The following is a 13,852-nucleotide window of genomic DNA, read 5'->3' as shown; positions in this document are numbered from 1 at the left end:
TCCTCATTATGGTGGGGTGTTAGGATATTTTTGGAAATTTTTTACTATTTTTGCTTAATCCTAGCATCTTTGCTGTATTTATGTTAACAAGTACTAAAGGCTGCTAATCTGGATATCATGAGTTTTCAACTATTCATATAGAAATGCCCATGTCACACACACTACCTAGGAACAGCTAATAAGCAGCGGTCTGTGTTTTTATCTCATTGCAATGCACAAATTTGTAGAAATAGTTTAGGCATCTTTATTTAGCCCTTTCTGTGACTTGTTTTATCTCACATCTTTAAATACTAGCTTTAGAATATAATGTGGCATTACAGATGTGTGATGGTCTGATACAGGGCTAACAATATATTTGTATTTTTCCTGCACTATATTATACAAGGCTGATACATTGCAACATTTTGCAGGTTAAGCATTTTGTGTCATATTTCATGCTGCTTAGTGAAGGGAAATATATAACTTGCTGAGGATACACTCTGTCCCATCATCCAGATCATTAAAGATATAAAACAGGACTGGACCCAGTATATACCCCCAGGGTACACCACTAGTTACTGGCCTCCAACTAGACTTTGTGTCACTGATCACCACCCTCCAGTTTTCAGTCCACCTCACTGTCTGCTCATCCAGCCCATACTTCATCAGCTTCTCCATGAGAATCTTATGGGAGACAGTGTTGAAAGCCTTTCTGAATGGTCACCCCAGCTAGCTGGTGGCTATGCAAGCCTACCCTGAAGCTTGAGGTCTCCAGGGAACTAGAATTATAATTCTTTCAAAAGAATTACCATTTTATAAATAAGAAGTGGGCCATTTTTTCTGAGAACTACAAGGAGACTGTGACCTGCTGAGAGAAAATGGTGTCCACCCGCCACAACTGCAAAGCTGAGGCTGAAACCCAAACAGAAGCACTACAGCCTAGCTATGCTGACGTCTCCACCCAAACAGACCTCCCAAGGACTGAAATAGCTGCCAAGCCTCAGGTTGCATGGAGCTCCAGCACCTGGAAGTCCCCCTAGCACCTGAAGGCAGCAGTGGATGTCATAGTTGCAAGTGTGCCCAGCTAGAAGAACTCATCAAACAAGTAGCTATGTTACAAGAGGAGCTCAACATATAGTGCAGTATCCGGGAATGTGAGCGGGAGATTGATACGTGGTATTGCACACTGTCCCAGGCTGAGCCACAGCCCGGCCTTAAGGCTGCACAAGAGGAAGGTAAGCCTGAATTCAACCTCGAGCTGGCTGACACAAGTAACTCACGAGATGAAGGAGACTGGACCCTTGTCTCTGCTTGGGGCAGAAGGAAGAACCTTCCCCCTTCTCCTGAAGTGCCCCTGTGTAACAGATGAGATGCTCTGGGGATGGAGAATGAAGAGCACGTGAGTAATGGGCAGGATCCAGGAGAAGTCGACCGTGAAAAGTTGATCCAACCGCCCACCCGCATTAGAACCAGTGCCACCAGAAAAGCGTACAAAGTATTAGTAATTGGAGATTCCTTACTGAGAGGTACCGAAGCACCCGTTTGCCATCCAGACAATTTCTCTAGAGAAGCCTGCTGCCTACCAGGAGCTCGTATTCGCGACATCACCGAAAGGCTGCTGAGCCTGTTATCATCTGCTCCTACTATTCCATGTAGGGTCCAATGATACTGCAATGAGGCAACTCAGAACCATCAAAAGGGACTATATATCCCTTGGAGCAATGTTAAAAGGATCTGGAGCACAGGTGGTGGTCTCCTCTATCCTCCCAGTCAAGGGAAGTGATTTAGGAAGGAGGAGACAAATTGAACAGGTGAATGCCTGGCTACATGGCTGGTGCCATACTCAAGGTTTTGGCTTCTGTGATCATGGATCTACCTTTGAGAAGCTGGGTCTGTTGGAGCTCATGGGATTCACCTGACCAAGTGGGGCAAGAGGGTCTTCACCAATGAGCTGACCAGACTTATATGGAGAGCTTTAAACTAGATCTAGCGGGGGAAGGGGATGGAGTTTTGAGCAACAGAGAAGAGCCAGGGGCTGCTGTTGTATTAGGAACCAACAGGGAAACACCTGAGAAATGCCTCAAAGGAATTAGGGCATGTTCCTCTAAAAAGGTGACAAGGTTGATAGCCCAGCTGAAGTGCCTCTATACCAATGCATGCAGTATGGGTAACAAGCAGGAGGAGCTGGAAGCCACTGTGCAGCTAGAAAGCTATGATCTAATCGCTATCACTGAAACTTGGTGGGATGAATCACACGACTGGAGTGCTGCAATCGATGGCTATAAACTGTTCAGGAGGGACAGGCAAGGAAGGAGGGGTGGGGGCGTTGTCCTCTATGTAAAAGAATGGATTGACTGCACAGAGCTGTCTTTGAAAAACAGCAATGAACAGGTTGAGAGCTTATGGGTAAAAATTAGGGGCCAATCGAGCAAAGGAAACCTCGTGTTTGGTGTTTACTACAGGCCACCCGCCCAAGGGGAGCCTGTAGATGAAGCATTCTTACTTCAACTATGGGAAGCATCACACTCGCAGGCTCTGATCCTGCTGGGGGACTTCAGTCACCCTGACATCTGCTGGAAAAGCAGCACAGCAAGCTGTAAGCAGTCCAGGAGGCTCTTGGAGTGCATTGAGGATAATTTCTTAATCCAGGTGATAGACAGCCCAACCAGAGGAGAAGCATTACTGGACCTGTTGCTCACCAACTTGGAAGAACTAATTAGGGATGTCAAGATTGGTGGCAGCCTGGGCTGCAGAGATCATGCCCTGGTGGAATTCACAATCTTGAGGGATATGGGCCAGGTGAAGAGTAGAGTCAGGATGCTGAATTTTAGGAGAGCAAACTTTCAGTTGTTTAAGGAATTAGTGGATGGGACCCCCTGGGAAACTGCCCTCAGGGATAAAGGAACTGAACAGAGCTGGCAGCTCTTTAAGGACATTTTTCTTAGAGCACAAGAGCTCTTGATTCCCATGTGTAAGAAATTGGACAAGGAAAGCAAGAGACTGGCATGGCTGAGTAAGGACATCTTGGTTAAACTAAAGTGTAAGAAGGAAATGCACATGCAGTGAAACCAGGGACGTGTATCCTGGGAAGAATATAGGGATACTGCCTGGATGTGTAGGGATGGGATCAGGAAAGCTAAGGCACAGTTGGAGCTGAATTTGGCAAGCGATGTGAAGAATAATAAGGACTTCTACAGGTACATTGTCCAGAAAAATAAGATTAAAGAAATTGTAGCCCCCCTGATAAATAAGACAGGAGAGCTGGTGACAACCGACATGGAGAAGGCTGAGGTACTCAACAATTTTTTTTGCCTCATTTTTCACCGGCAATCTCTCTTTCCACATCTCTCAAGTCCCTGAACCTCAGGGCAGGGACTGGCGGAATGAAGTCCCTTCCATTGTAGGAGAAGATCAGGTTCGAGACCATCTGAGGAACCTGAACATACACAAGTCCGTGGGACTCTATGAGATGCAGCCCAGGGTCATTAGGGAATTGGCTGATGTAGTTGCCAAGCCACTCTCCATTATATTTGAAAAGTCGTGGCAGTCAGGCGAAGTCCCCGGTGACTGGAGAAAGGGAAACATCACACCCATTTTTAAAAAGGGTAAAAGGAGGGCCCTGAGAACTACCGACAAGTCAGCCTCACCTCCGTGCCTGGGAAGATCATGGAACAGATCCTCCTGGAAGATATGTTGAAACATATGGAAAGTAGGGAGGTGATTAGAGACAGCTGTGGTGGGTTGACCTTGGCTGGATGCCAGGTGCCCACCAAGCTGCTCTGTCACTCCCCCTCTTCAACTGGACAGAGGAGAGAAAATATAACAAAAGGCTCATGGGTCAAGATAAGGACAGGGAGAGATCACTCACCAATTATCGCCACGGGCAAAACAGACTCGACTTGGGGAAAAAAATTTAATTTATTGCCAATCAGAGTAGGATAATGAGAAATAAGAACAAATATAAAAACACCTTCCCCCCACCCCTCCCTTCTTCCTAGACTCAACTTCACTCCCGACTTCTCTACCTCCTCTCCCTGAGTGGCACAGGGGAATGGGGATTGCGGTCAGTTCATAACACTTTGTCTCTGTCGCTCCTTCCTACTCATGCTCTTCCCCTACTCCATCATAGGGTCCTTCCCACAAGATACAGTCCTTCACAACCTTCTCCAACATGGGTCCCTCCCACAGGCTGCAGTTCTTCAAGAACTGCTCCAGCATGGGTCCTTTCCACGGGGTACAGTCCTTCAGGATTGTACTGCTCCAGCGTGGATCCTTTCTACGGGGTGCAGTCCTTCAGGATCGTACTGCTCCAGCATGGGTCCCCCGCAGGGCCACAGGTCCTGCCAGAAAACATGCTCCAGCATGGGCTCCTCTCCATGGGCCACAGTTCCTGCTAGGAGCCTGCTCCAGCACGGGCTCTTCACGGGATCACAGCTTCCTTCAAGGCACATCCACCTGCTCTGGTGTGGAGTCCTCCACGGGCTGCAGGGGGACAACCTGCCTCACCATGGTCTTCACCATGGGCTGCAGGGGAATCTCCTCTCTCACGCCTGGAGCACCTCCTCCCCCTCCTTCTTCACTGACCTTGGTGTCTACATAGTTGTTTCTCTCACGTATTCTCACTGCTCTCTTCCAGCTGCTGTTGCACAGCAGTTTTTCCCCCTTCTTAAATATGTTATCACAGAGGTGCTACCACTGTCGCTGATTGGCTCAGCTTTGGCCAGCGGCGGGTCCGTCTTGGAGCCGGCTGGAAGTGGCTCTGTCCGACATGGGGGCAGCTTCTGGCATCTTCTCACAGAAGCTAACCCTGCAGCCCCTCCCCGCCCCAAACCTTGCCATGTAAACCCAATACAGAGTCGGAGGGAGGGTGGGGTTGGGGGGGGCTGCCACCAGCCGTGTGCCCAGAGGAGCCGCTAGCTGGGGCAGGGCTGGGAGGCCTTCCTGCCCTCTGCGTCAACTCTCTGCTGCAGGTGCAAAGCCTGAGCACCCTCTGTGACGGACTTCTCATCTATCTGCTTCGTAACTGTCTCTGTCACCAAGCCAGGCATGCTTCATTTCCCCTCATTATGTGTCTGCAAAGTTCTTTGGTCTGAACTTACATGTGTCTGACCAGCTCAGAGCAATCATGAATCTCCGCTGTTCACATGGTGATATTCTCAGGCCAAGCTGTTCATAATAACAAATTAGATAAGGTTTCATCAGCGCTTTGTGCAATGTCTTTAACACTTCTCTGCCTCTTCCCAAATAGTCTTTCTGAGGTTGCACCTGGGTTTTCATGGCTGCACTACACTGGTGACTCCTACCTGTCTAATGGCTGGCTACTACACCCAAATCCTCCACTTGTTTTGTTTCCAACAGACAGGCTCTCAGTTTGTAGAGACGTGATGATTTTTATTTCCCTTGGGCATGACTTTGCACTTGGTAGAGCTGAATTTCATCCCTTTTTCTGTTGTGTCATCCTCAGAGGTACTGGTTATGTGAGTTGTCCCCTTCCTTCTCTGCAGCAGTGGTGACGTCTAGCAAACCTCAAGCAAAATGTTCCTGCTTTTTGTGCTGAGGTCATACATGAACACATTAAATGAGTCCCCAAAATGATCCTTGACAAGCTCAGTGCCTTGTACCTCATAAACGCTGCAGTAGAGCTTATAGAAAAGTTACTCTGAGCACCCACCTCTTGTTCAGTAATCCTGATGTTAGCCCACCAGATCACATTTTCTTCTGAGAACTGACTGTGACTTTCCTGTGCCTGAATCAGAGGTCACTAATGACACTAGTATGAGCTGAATACCTAAAATGTTTTTAGCAGAAATGCCTCAAGGCTAAGCATCTGCTAGAAAGGTCCTCTTCATTGTGATCTTGCCAGGTGCCTCTGAAATAGGCAGGGTCAGGGAAGCTTGTAATTGGTTCCTAATGGTAGGACAGTCTACAGGGTTCACTTTTCCTGATTGTCACATTTTACTTAGCTCTCAAATGCACAACACAGTAGGAGCAAATATTTTTCTATGTGATGTTTTATTCAAAGAATGACCTATATGGTTCAAGAGTTAAGGCATCACAAGAGACATGTACTGTTTGTATCTGCTTATCTGATTTTTTTTTTTAATGGTCATTTTTAAACCAATTCAGCCTCAAAATACCCATGAAAGATATTCAAAACTTTTAGTTATTTGAAAGAATGTTTGCTTCTTTAAGTGAGACCTGTTTCAAGTAATGATATTTTCTCTCTAGTGAATGGATATAAAGCTCCTAGCTGTCTTTGGGTTGCACCAGAAACCCCATCCACTTTTATTAATGATAATGCAAAGAGCCAGATTATAGCATCCCTGGGAAAAAATGCATTAAAACATTTGTCTTCTTGGGCAGAACTGATTTTAACTTCAGTTCCTGGTAAGGTTAATTTAACTTTGCATGTTTAATTTCCATCCAAGTGTTCTTGGAGGACAAGAGCTCTTATTTCTAGCAAAGTGAACTTATGCAAATTTTCAGTGTCTTCATTCTTCCTGTTGGATTCCTTTTCACTAGCAACAACATGAAATAGCAGGTGTTAAGTTTCATTTACAGTTCTTCTCAATGTGTGGTTTTGACTTATTATAGCATTAAAAAAATAAAGGTTCATTTTCCTATTTTAAATCTTTCTGTCTCAGGTCACAACAGAAGAATTCATGAACTACTATGCAGGAGTCAGCACTTCAATAGACACAGATGTCTATTCTGTCATCATGATGAAGAATGCTTGGAAACTCAGATCATATGATTAAAGGAACAAGACTTTGCTTCCACCTTTTGTAGGTTCCCATGATTAAGTGTACGCACAACAACACACTCATTTTCCATAATAGCAGCTTCCAGTAACTGTGCCAATTACAGTCAATCTGCAGAAATAATTCCCAAATGCTTTGGTAGGCTCAGCCTCAGGGGATTGGCAGCATAATCAGAGAGCAGATCTGGCATCCAGCCACTCTGCAGATCTGTCCCTTTTCTTCCTGCATCCCTGTCATGTCTTTTCTTTTCTGAGATGAGCTGCTCCTTTCTTCTCAGACATCCGCAGTAGATCCCTGTGGCTCCTGAACATATCCCCTCCTCCAGCGTTAGATACAGCTCTGTTCAACAGAGGATGCAAGAGGAGGAAACTGAAATATCCTGGAAGGGTGGTGGTCTGGGGCAGGCTGTTATAAACATGAGAAAGTCTGTCCCAGGAGGGTCACATAGCCCTCTCACCTGTAGCACTGCAGCATCTCTTGGCTTCTTGGGTCTCGCTTGTGGGATGGAGCAACTGCTCAGCTTGCTGCTGGGAACATGTGAGTTCCCAGTGCCAGGAGGCTGAAGGGAGGAACAAATCAAGAAGGGGAGACATGGACCAGAATAAATGCAAAAGACTCTTTAAAGCCCTGTTTTCTCTACAGCTTACAACTCAGCATACAGGCATCTTTCCTGTGCATGCCTTGTTTCAAACCTCTGTGGGCCTACTTATATCTTTTTTCCCCTTTGATTTCTTTCTTTTTGTACTGTGAGACCATCTCACTAATATTTTTCTTTAAAGGGCATACGTGTGTTACAGTATTTTCTTCTCATTGTTCCTGGAACATTTACTAGTCTAGTAGCTGTTGTCTGTACACACCTACACCGAAAGTTGCTTACTACTTTTTGTATTTATACTGGTTTATGACCAAGCTATGACTTCAGGGAACTTTCTGGGAACTCAAGAACTTGTAATTTTCTTGTCTTGTCATCTTCTGTTTCTGATGCTGAAAAAAGGATGGGAACCTGCCCCCCCTGTCCTGACACCCCCATCCTGGTCACACCAATGAGACTGTCTCAGTTCTGAGATCTTCTGTCCTTTCCCCATACAGAGAGTGGGGAAATGATGTACAAAGGAAACTGGAAGAAAAAAAAAAAGGAGGGGGGGATGTTGTCTAATTATTCCTGCCTTGATTCCTTTTCCTTTTGTCGTTTTCTTTCTGCTTCTCTCACATCGTCCTGCTGCTCTCCCAGACTGAGTTGCTGCTGCCTTAGCAAAGAGTAAATGGCTTGTGTATGGCAGCATTTGCTCCATTTCAGGTTAGCAGCCAGCTAAAAGCAATATAGGCTTATAGACTAGACTTTCAAAAGAGCTTGACTGATGAAGTCTCAGCTCTTACTTAGTCTGGACTGCTAAAAGTTCAAACACTGCAGTCCTGAGTGCTTGCTGTTCTGGTCCTGTGCAAACTCCACTTTTGTTTTGTCCAGCCATGATCTCAGTATGAGCAATAGCTGCTTGCAATTCCTTAGTAAAGGCTGTGCAAACTCAATTATTTTCTTTGATCTGTAAGCCTCCAGAAGCTTGCATACTGGCTGACACTGGAAACTGGTGGAAAGAGTCTCTTTATGATTGCTGTCGATCATAAGAGGAGTCTTTACTTACTGCGATGCTACTGAAGTGCCAACATACCTTATATGAAAAACAAGCTTACTATCAAATGAAGGCTGTACATTTACTGGCAGCTTGAGTAGAATCCATTTCTTTCTCATTTATTAATTGGCTCCACAACAGGGTGTCATGTTATCTGTCTTCTATGTTTCAAAAAAAAGAAAGTAATGATGTTAATGGACTGTAGGAATCACAAAATTTAAAAACAATTTCCTTCTGATACGCTATCTCATGTCTTCAGACCCCACAGCGATCTGTTGTGCTGACATTTAATCAAGTGCAGTGGAAGTTTTAATCTGAATAACTGCAACCAGTTTGTCTTTTCAGTGCTAACCCCTTCTGAATTTACTGAATCCCAAATGCAATATACCTTTTCAGAAGGGAGGAACAACAGTGTCAAACAGTGGTACTGGAAGCAACTGTGCTTTTTTAAAACCAGCAGAAGATTCATCACTGGCCTCCAGGAGCATTAGCTGGAGCCTGTGACGGCTGGGGAAAGCTCAGTGCTTCAGGGTGAGATTTCCATTCTTGTTCTGCACTGAGCTTGACTAACAGGGTTTTGTGTGGGGACCTGAAGGACGTGAGCTAGGAAAGCTCAAACCCTTTTTTCCTGGTGGGAGGGCTCAGCACCCACCCTGCGGGTGAGAGCCACAGCTGATGCACCCCCAGTGCCCTCAGAGCGGCTCCCGGCTCCTTGGGTCTGCCTACATGTGGACCTCATCGCTTGCTGGATACGTTTCTCAGCATCAGGAGGACATTTTTCACAATGTAGTAATTTTTAAATTTGTATGGAGCACGTTTCCAAGGGCTGGTTTCAGATTCCTTGGAAGTCGGTGGCAAAGTTTACTTTCACTTCTGCAGGAACAGAGTTGCTCCTGGAGCAATCTGAATAAAAACTGGTAACTGCAGAAAAGGTATATTGCTTTCAGGAAAAAGAAATACTCTGAGAAAGACTAATGTGTGAGTTTTCACTTATAATCAGATGCCATAGAACACAAAATGGAATCTGTGCTATAAGAAATGTCATTTCATTAATATGTGTGCAAATTCATGGAACAAACACAGGCATTGCATCGACTGCTAAGTAGGAAAATCTCTACTAGGAGACATGCAGCCATAATGACACACTGGGCACACACACCTGAGATTCAGCAGAAGCACTTTGCAGAGGTTAAAGGCAAGTTAAAGGGATTTGAACCAGACATGAAGGAATTTCAGGGCTAACAGTGGGTACCCAGAGCCGCCCTTTAGCACTTCACTATCCCTGTCTGCTGGGGCTGCTGCACTGCGAACTGGGAGAGCTGAAAATGAAGCTCAAGCACCTGTGTTCAGCTGCAGGCTGCTGTGTGCTGGGTACAGACCCAGCAGTTGCTGGAGATAGATAATGATGCAGACTGTCCTGCCAGTCTGTGGTTGCACAGCACACATGGCAGATACTGGGAGATAGGTGGCAATGCATGCAATTGTATCTGGCACTAGCATCAAGATTGTCAGATCTTGGTTGGTGCTTCATGTTCAAAGCACTATTTCTTCTCTCTGATTGTGCAACAGATGCTAAACAGGATGGCATAAACCATAGGAACATCTGAGTCTGAAGGACTGTAGGGCAATACCAGAGGCAAAGGTTTCGCCTGCACCTTGAGCTCCAGCCTGCCCGATGGCACAGCACCTTGTCAGGGCTGAGCTCTGCCCTCCCCGCCAGGCAGCGCCAGGAGTGTGCTCCAAAAATGCTGGTGGAGCCCTGTGGTCCCTCATAGAGGGAAAAGGCTCCCTTATATCCCCTAATCTCTGCTCCTACCTCTACCTGAGCCATCAGAGCATCTCTGTGATCACAAGTCTTAGGAGCAGCTGAGGGAACTGGGGTTGTTTAGTCTGGAGAAAAGGAGGCTCAGGGGAGACCTTCTCGCTCTCTACAACTACCTGAATGGAGGTTGTAGTGAGGTGGGTGCCGGTCTCTTTTCCCAAGTACCAAGTGATAGGACAAGAGGAAATGGCCTCAAGTTGCACCAGGGGAGGTTTAGACTGGATATTAGGAAAAATGTCTTCACCAAAAGGGTTGTCAGGCATTGGAACAGGCTGCCCAGGGAAGTGGTTGAGTCACCATCCCTGGAGGTATTTAAAAGATGTGTAGATGTGGCGCTTAGGGACATGGTTTAGTGGTGGACTTGGTAGTGTTAGGTTAACAGTTGGACTCGATGATCTTAAGGGTCTTTTCCAACCTAAATGATTCTATGAGTTTATGATTCTATATCTTCCCCTAAGAAAAACTACATTGTGATGAACATATTGAACAAAAGGCTGCTTTGTTTTCTATCAATCAATCAGTTGCATATTTGTCAGCATTCAGCAGTGTATTAATAATTGTATTATTTAATCTCTGAGGACACAACCTGTACGGGAATTTGCCTTAATGTACGCATACGTACACTATCGCAAGCCTGAGGGTTTTTTGCCTTTACTGATGCTCTTGGTGCAGACTCACGGCTGCACACAGGGACTTGGGCAAAGCTTCTGGCTCACCTGAGCAAGTACGAGCCATTGGCAGGAGACTGGCTGTAACCGTAAAGCACCACTTTCACCTGCCTGATTCCCAGAGCTGTTACCTCTCTGATTTCTGGGTAACAAGGGCTGGGTTGGCAATAGGAGTCAGGATAAACAAAAGCATTCCCAGTCCAAAACATAGGGACTGGAGCTATAGAGAGGCTTCCTTGGCTGTCAGGGTGGTGGCGATGAAGGGAGAGTGTGTTGGTTTTGGCTGGGATAGAGTTAATTTTCTTCCTAGTAGCTACTATGGGGCTATGTTTTGGATTTGTGCTGGAAACAGTGTTGATTGATAATACAGGGATGTTTTAGTTATTGCTGAGCAGTGCTTACACAGAGTCAAGGCCTTTTCTGCTTCTTTCACCACCCCACCAGCAAGTAAGCTGGGGGTGCACAAGAAGTTGGGAGGGGACACAGCTGGGACAGCTGACCCCAACTGACCAAAAAGGGATATTCCATACCATATGACATCATGCTCAGCATATAAAGCTGGGGGAAGAAGAAGGAAGGGGGGGACGTTCAGAGTTATGGCGTTTTGTCTTCCCAAGTAACCGTTACGTGTGATGGAGCCCTGCTTTCCTGGAGATGGCTGAATACCTGCCTGCCTATGGGAAGTAGTGAATGAATTCCTTATTTTGCTCTGCTTGTGCATGCAGCTTTTGCTTTACCTATGAAACTGTCTTTATCTCAACCCACGAGTTTTCTCACTTTTACCCTTTCAATTCTCTCCCCCATCCCATTGTGGGGGGAGTGAGTGAGCGGCTGTGTGGTGCTTAGTTGCCAGCTGGGGTTAAACCACGACAGTGTGATGCTTGCTGTTATCCTACAGTGCTTTCAGGCCTCTCAGCTGTCTGGAATTATTTAGGATTTATTCTGCCTGAAGCTAGGTAGAGCCTATGGAGTTATCCTAATTTCAGTGAGGGCAGAGTAAGCCCTATCCTGATAGATGTATATTAGAAGACTGAATTAGAGCAGCATAAATAGGTCATGCAAATAGCCATGTCCTTTTAATACAGTAAAAAAATTATAAAACCAAGGTTACATGTTATCTAATTAAATAGGATAATAAGACATAGAAAATAGAATGAATGTTTAAACATTAGCAACTATGAAAAAATTTGAGTACTACATAGGAAAAATATAACTATTTCAGAGTGATTAAAGTAAATAAACATCAGGTTTCTACTACTCTTCCCATATTAAAGAGCAGTATACCTTTCTGGACAAACAGAAAGAGTATTACACATGGGTACCTTACTGATTAAATAGTGCAAACAGATGTTTGTGATGTCCCTTTTAACCCTTTAAAATGTGTGTATGAGTTCAAAACAAGCATAGCACATACTGTACAGGATTTTTCTGATACGCTTCTGCTTCCTCCTCTATTCCCTTTTTGTTTGTCACTGTGTTACTGGAAGAGGATATCTTTCCAGCGCAGTCTGTCTGCATCTACAATCGCACTGTGCAAGTCAGCACAGTATGAGCATTCCCAGCAGCTCTTTTTAAAAAGAAATACAAGTATTATAAAGCAAATGAATGTTCAGGGCTTTCATCTTTTTCTATTGCATTAATCAATGTTTCATTCGGCAAGAAACAGCAATAAAACCAATTCTGTAAAATGTCACTGGAATACCTTGAGCCAAATCTTTGGCCTCTTTGCATGCAGGGACCATAAGGTTGTCCCCATTTGAAGGTTCCCCTAATGTTGGGTGGAGCTGGAGAAGGTGGAGTGCTGTCTTGAGAGTGCTGTTTTTCTCCAGCAGGCTACATCAAATATAGCGACTTCTCAGTGGTTATTACCAGTCAGAACAAATTCAAGCAGCTCTGAGGATGAGAGAGGACTCTTTTTACCCTTAGACTCTGGGAACGTGAATACATTTCAATAAAGGAGAATTTCAAGCAGCTAGAGGAACTGAGACTTCACAGTGAAGTGAACCCCAATCCCAGAGCGCAGCAAAGTGGCTTGGATTTCCCATGGCCACACTGCTCTGCTGTCATGCAACCATGTGGCTGTAGCAGCTTTATCTCCAAGTGTGTGCTCCGCAATGCACAGCATCCCAGAGGGACTGTGAAGTGGCTCAGCCATCTCTGCATGGCAGCACATGGGGAACCCCTTAGAACTGGGCACAGAGTCCAGAGAAAGGTGAATGGGAAGGGACAGGATGCCTTCTTCAGTCATAATGTAAAAAAAAAAGCTATCTCCAGGCAATTTACAAGGTACTTTTTAAAAAATATAAGTCTTCCGATCACTGGCAGGATCCATGACACTCTATCCATCTTCCTAGGTCAGATGTTGCATGAGAAAATTACCTGGCCAAATTCAAAGTATTCTCATGCAGCCACAGCCATTGGGAATAATGCTAGTGCTAGTAAACAAACATTGCCCACTCAGCCCTTCTGTCCTGGAAAGTACTTGCATGCTGCACTAATGCTTGCACAAGAGCTGCAGAGAAAGACAGCATCATGCATTTTACAGCTCCGATTCAGTTTATAGGAAGAGATGGGACTTTGCTTTTCATTGATTTTGTTTTGTTTTCTTAGCTAAACATTGCTAGTACAGGAAATACTGAAGATCTTTAATATATAGCACTAGCAGAAGTACCTGTAAATCCTAAAATTGGCTCCAGGGCAGATCTTTGCCAACAGCAAAAAATAGTGGCATGTCGGGTTTTGCTTTGTTTTAATCTCTCAAAAAAAAAAAAAATCAGTCTGAGAAAACATCTTCCTAAAGTGAGTCCATGTGCCCTTTTTCCTGGGGGCTCAGCAAACTCCCTTTGCAGTGACCAAGCTCCTGAATCCCCAGGTGACTAATGCTTGATAGCAACTCTTATTTACTGGCATTTTGCATACTCATGGACTTCCACTGACTGCAGAGGAGTTACTCTTGACCTACCGCTGTTTAAAAGAGATCGGATTCTATTTAAC

This window comes from Gymnogyps californianus, unplaced genomic scaffold (genome assembly GCF_018139145.2).
Source record: "Gymnogyps californianus isolate 813 unplaced genomic scaffold, ASM1813914v2 HiC_scaffold_97, whole genome shotgun sequence".
NCBI classification, from domain to species: Eukaryota; Metazoa; Chordata; class Aves; order Accipitriformes; family Cathartidae; genus Gymnogyps; species Gymnogyps californianus.
Note: the sequence above shows the minus strand (reverse complement) of the source record.